Source organism: Cupressus sempervirens, chromosome 5 (assembly GCF_028749045.1).
Source record: "Cupressus sempervirens isolate cs-2001-9-10 chromosome 5, ASM2874904v1, whole genome shotgun sequence".
Taxonomy (NCBI): domain Eukaryota; kingdom Viridiplantae; phylum Streptophyta; class Pinopsida; order Cupressales; family Cupressaceae; genus Cupressus; species Cupressus sempervirens.
The window spans coordinates 339,192,583-339,199,155 of NC_143122.1; the positions used below are offsets into that span (position 1 = coordinate 339,192,583).

The following is a 6,573-nucleotide window of genomic DNA, read 5'->3' on the forward strand; positions in this document are numbered from 1 at the left end:
AAACCAAAATATGTTTCCTTTTCAACTACATGTTTCCTAATTCATCTTTTTCCATGTCACGGTTCTAACAACTTCCAATGAATCTGTAAAGTCTTCTCAATGATTGTGGGATTGATCTATCCAATATAAAAAATTAATCATTTGTGTTATTACAAACTATCCAATAACAACAACAAAGAAGATTATGTCTTTTCCAAAAGCACAAGGAAACTGAATATAATTATTTTCCTTTAGCCACTATAGCTTTCCTACATTGCAAATATTTTCAGGGAGGTTTACAAAAAATTAAGTTTTGTTAGTTTAGATTATTAAAAGAGAAGAGGGAAGACCTTCAGTTTCTGAATTAGAATTGTGAGGGATTTCTTCCAAGTTTAATAAGAATTATATAGCAATAGTCTATTGGATATAATTTTGTTCTATCTTCTATCATATATGAATGTTTGGAACTGTGAGTAAATATTTATATGTGCTCTAGTATCCTCTCCTTATGTAATGTCCCCAACTAGGAGCAACCTTAATTTGCTTTGAATTCCCAATTAGGGCTTTGATTGCACTTTTGAATGACATTTTATGGCATTCCCTAGTAGAAAATTCCAATTCCCAATGAGTAATCATATCTCACTATGCTTTTAAATCAAATTAAGGAATAGTCATTGATTCATAATACATATGTCCTAATTCCTTACTTCTCTCCTAGTCACTAACCTTAAGAAGGATGATATATTTACTTTGCCAAGGGGGCATGAAATAGCCTACAAGTGGGTTCCCTCAAGGCTCTTACCTTCATATATTAGTTGATGATATACTGAAACCGATATTTTTCTCTTTCCTTTGAATGTGATTTGTGATGGATACTTTGCAGTTGGATATAGACTTTATGCAAAAGGGCTCGATTATAGAGAAGCCAGATATAATTAACGGTGCTTTGGAATCCCCTAGACTGGGTGTTCTTGATGGTTTTTTTGCAAGTTTGTCTATGATCATTGTTAGTGAGGTATTATTCTATTTTTGAACATTTTGCTTTTAAATTGAATTTACTAGGATCATTGCACCATAGTTGCTTCTTGTAGTATGATTTTTAAGACTTCTAATATGCTGATTACATTGTTTTTCCCTACAAGATTGGAGATGAGACTTTCATTATTGCTGCACTCATGGAAATGCATCATCCAAAGTCCATTGTCTTGTCTAGTGCTCTTAGTACACTTATTGTTATGATTGTAAGTAAGACAGTTACTCTAGCATTTTATATTTCTAGCTTTAGTTTTGGAATACAATGTTGTTAATGGAAGTGATTTTGGTAAAGACATCTTTCTCATTCATATGGGGTCAAGCTTGATAAAATACTGAATTGATTTAATTTGTATGAAGCTGTGAGTGAAGGTGCTATCAACTAGATTAGGGTGAATAGTTCAAAATTTGATCTCAAGGAAGCACACAAATAGTGCTGCTACAGGTAGGGAAGTGTGCATACTATTATGATGAGATACTATTTGACATTCTTTTTGCATAGAGCTTTTTAATATTTTTATCATATCAAAATTTCTTAGTGCTCTGAATTACAACCTCACCATATCTAGGGATCTATGATACTTAGTTCTCTATTGTTTGTTTGATTGCATACTCTATGTTCCTTACTTATTTGATATTTTCTTTAGAAAGCTTAAGACACCTATGTCCTATGGTATTCATCATTTACCATTTGAATGCAGTGGGTGTTAGAGGATCACAAATATAATCATAGAGGAAACATTTTCCATCAAATGTCAGAAATGAAATCGGAGTTAGAAATTGGCCAAAATGCTTTTGTGACTACACTTTTTGACTAATTTTTATGATTGTAAACAAATTAAGAAGGATAATTATTGGATTCACATTCTTTCTCAGAATGTAGAAGACCCCATCTAGCAAAATTTACGTCCTATGATATATGGAGACTTTATTCCTTTGTATGTGGTAGTCATGGTCGACTAGCTGATACATGGCATTATATTATGATTGTTAACAAGTGATGTCTCTTTGCAGTTTTTTATGCTTTTTTTGGCTTTTGTTTACTTTATATTGCTTGGAAGTCGGACTCAAAGAATTCACAAAAAAAAGAGATGCAAGAGGTATGTTAGTGTTTTCTCTCTCTTTACTAGACTATGAACTCTTGGTATCAATTGGTTAGAGGACCATTTTTAATAGATTTTCTAAGAAATTAAGTTGCCATAGCACTTTGGATTATTTAAAATATTTTTTTACCTTAGTTTCTGTTGATGTGATTTATATACTCCACATTTTTAGAGGTTTCTTGTTTTGTATCTATCTCTTCCTGTTCTATGTTATGTAAACACAAGTTTTTTTCTTTCTTATTCTCTTTTTCAATAAATGTGCTAGGTGGAAGAAAAGCTTGAAACTGGCCAAGGAAAGACAACATTTAGGCATTTTTTTATCAAGGTTTTGCACACCAATTTTCTTGGAGTTATCACATTTTATAGATAATGTTTGAAATTTTTAGATTCCCAATTCCAATGGGATGTCCTTCAAATAATATCATCAATTTTTTGTAGCTTAACATCATCTATGCAATCTAACCTTTTTCAAATCTTGTATAATTTCTACATATGTAGTTTGTAAGTTTTATTGGCTCATGAGATCATTAGCAATGTTTGTGTGCTTTCATGGGTTATACTGGTTTGCCTTTTGTGATAGCTACAGTTTTAATGTGTTTGGTGTAGGAATTTATTTTGACATTTTTGGTCGAGTGGGGGAGATCGTAGCCAAATTGCCACAATTGTAGTAAGTTGTCCCTTGGATTTACTCTTATCATTATGTTTTTAGATGATCTAGATAAAAAATCTTTAGAATTATTTCACATGTTGCTAGTTATTTACACTTTACAGTAGTTGTACTTCTACTCTACTTGCTTGATAAGTTGATGGTTATGTTGGAATATTCAAATGTGAAAAGTACTTTTGAGAGGGGGGGTGAATCAAAAGTAACCAACTTTTATCCTTTTATACCCTCATTAACACATAATTGAAAGTAGATTGCATGCAATTAAACATATAAGAAAACATGAAATGAAAGCATGCATCACCATATAACACAAAGATTTGGTAACCCAGAAACCCTCCAAGAATAAGAAGGTAAAACTAGGGTGGGGATGACACCCACAAAAATCACTGCAGCAATCAATGTTCAACCACTTCTAATGGTCTGCCCTGTGAAGGGCCTACCCTGTTAAAGGCTTTACACTGTGTCAATAGTGACCTGGTTAGAGGATTTACAAACACTCACATGAAGTGTCACCTTGTTAAAGGATTTACAATAGGTTGTTAAATCCACCTAATACATAGGTTTTTCATGACCTCCTCCAAAGGTTCTCCTACCTAGCTATTAAGCTAACCTATCAACATAGGATTTCAGCATCTAAGTCAATTGTGAGAGATTATTAGAACATTTGACCTGATTGAATGCAATCTCAAATTGTTGGATTCAGGTACTAGATCTGCTCTTCTTGTTATGATCCTTGCTTGATTTGATCTCTGTATGTGTTCCTTGTCCCTTGTCTTGTTCTAATCAACTTGATATGAAATTGTTGCTCTGTTCCTCTAAGTATTTCCTTCTTCTCACTGAAATTTTGCTATAATCTCCCCATTCACTATTCTCTTCCACACATGCAATGGTTTTTTTACTTCCTTTTAAAGAATGTGAAGACTTAGGGTTAGGTATGGATCTACGATCCATATTAAATCTCAAATTCCCACTCATACCTTGGATTTTTCTCATTGGTTGCATGCCTTCTCCATTTTTTTGATTGGCTGCATGCTGATTGTATAAGAAATGTAAATGATTCATCCTTATCATTTTTCTCCTTCGAAATCTCTCTAAGTTGGCTCCAAAAATGGTTTACATCCTAGTTTGTGAAAGCACAAACTCTCATGTTGATCCTAAGTTACTCGACACTCATTACATTACTAATGCTTGTCATGAAAAGATTCCTGGATTACTCGACATCTATTACTTTCCTGGTTTGCTTAGCACTTGTTAAATACTATATTGCTTGGCACATGTATGTTCTACATTGCTCAAAATCTAAACATTTCATGGATCACTCAGCACATGAACATTTCTTGGATCACTCTACACATGCTACATTCTAACTTTCTCAGCACCAACTGTGGCTCGACACCTATTGAAATTTTGGCTTGGCATACATTGTGTACTCGGCATTTATAGTGAAAATGATTAAGTGTGTTGACACTCAATTGTCAAGACTATTCTTTTGACCAACAAGTTAAATATTTTTTTTCCTCTTTGAAGGCATTTTTAATTCAATTTAAATAACATTCTTGTACTATTAAAACATTTCTAAACATTACATCTTAGAGGCCTCAACATTAACATTTGAAATGATCCTCTAACAGTAAAAATGAGCTTCCATAGTTGAAAGCATTGAGAGTGTTAGATCATTTGTCATTTCCTCCTTTATTTATAAATTATTATCTCAATAATAGGTTGCAAACAAGTGAACAAAAATGTTTGTGTTTTGTAGACTTTTTTTTATAGTATTATTCTTATATTAAGCAACTATATGCCTTGAAATGAGAATTGGAGTAAAAAACATTAGTCAGATGCAGGGAGTTCTTTTGGATTAGATGCCACAAATGAAGGTTATCACTTCCATAAAACCCTCATTAGACTTGCACCTACCCTAGGGTTTCCCACTCCTAGAAGTGGATGGGGTAATAAACCCAATTTATTCAATTGTAACAGCAAATAATAAATTAGACAATGTAAGTGTCACATTAGGGTTTGAACCTAGGTCTCCAACATGAAAACCCATGACTTTAACTATTGTACTAAACCCATTTGACTTATACTATACGTATTAAACTAATAGTTGATATGTGTGTGCCTAAGCTCTTAACAGAATGCCCTGTCATACTATTTCTAGATTGTACGAAACACAATGGATTTTAACAAAAAAAAGCAATTTCTCTTCATGATCTTCATCTCCATTTCTGTAAAACTACAAAAAATCTAGTAAAAAAAGTGTGTTTTGCATAGTTGAATTTGTTTCCAATTTTTCTTGTGTCATTTGTGGTGAGTTTAGCCCACACTGTTGATATGATTTATCTTAGATCTGCAGTCCATATAGTAGAATGATAACAAGCTTGTAGACTAAATATTCTCTTAAACTAATAATTGTTATCTAATATTATTAATACTTTTAACTCATATTCATTATATTACATTGAAATATAGTTTATTTATGGTTATTTATGTCTTATTTTTATTGTAGATATTATTTAATATAGAGCTGGGCAATTTGATAATAATCATTGTAACACTTTAATCTCAACATATACAGTATAAGAAGATGTAGTTTTTCCAAACACATAGCATAATCAAATTAACTATTTTTAAACATATTGCAACAGTATGAAATAGTTGTTATGTGACACTTGTTATGATAATAATAAAATTGTTTGTCTTGTATTTATATGGATTTTGAAATATTCTTATGAAATTCTCTTTTTGGATCTTCAAGTACAACAGTACCACAAGAATTAGCCAAATTTGATTTTTGGACTCATTGGATTTTATCTCTAGACTTCTATCTATCATTTGTATATCCATTTCCTCATGAATCTTGCAGTAATAATATTTGGAGGCCTGGGTTATATTTATTGTTCCTTTATGATCCTTATCTGAATATTGTGGCATCATTTTTGCATTAAGAGCTTTTGTGTCCTTACAAAATAAGAACCATGTGATCCATACATATTTTGTTATTTTTTCATATTTGTAAGAACTACCACTTTTATGCATGAGGAAAATTCCAAGTTAAATTGGGCACTTTGGACTCATTGTGGAATTTCCTTTTATACTTTTAGCTGGCTACTCATAAGAATGCACTTGGAGTAGTTGTTGGCACAACACTGGGACACACAATATGCACTACCCTTGCTATCATTGGGGGAAGTTTTTTGGCATCCAAGATTTCACAAGGGACTATAGCTACTGTAGGAGGATTGCTCTTTCTTTTCTTTTCATTGAGTTCTTACTTTTACCCTCCCATATAAATTAGTCTCATGTAAGGTAACTAAACATTTTTTCTTTCCTAAAGATTATTTAATTCTTTTGTGTCAGTTTTGTAAATACAAATTAGCTAGCAGAGAACTATTAATAATTGGTTGAATATTGCTAGCTACATGTCCCTATGTTATGACTCATGAGCACTACAAAAAAGAAAGTGACAAAAAAAATCAAAAATATAATGTGAAACTCCCATGCTTGTCTTTTGAAATGTGATGCCACTATTTGTTTTGATCATACTACTATTGGATCAATAGAGTTACAGTAATTTGAAAATAATTGAAAAATGAGGTCAACAATATACTAAACTTGCCCCACCTCTTCTTGTTCTTGAGAAGGCATTGCCTACTTGCTTGTTTCTTATGCATGATGTTTTAATTTTCATGGCCTTTTTTTTCTCCTACCTGAATGCCTTTTATCCAAAGTTGTATTCAAGGAGTGATGATTGGGTGTTTTGTAGGACATTTTGATTGTGTGGGGAGAAAA

The 6,573-nt window shown here is 32.2% G+C and overlaps 1 pseudogene; it reads left to right on the forward strand.

Annotated features, from left to right (window-relative positions):
* Positions 1-847: 847 nt before the first annotated feature.
* On the forward strand, positions 848-6,074 carry LOC149556070 (GDT1-like protein 4; annotated as a pseudogene).
* The last annotated feature ends 499 nt before the right edge of the window (positions 6,075-6,573 follow it).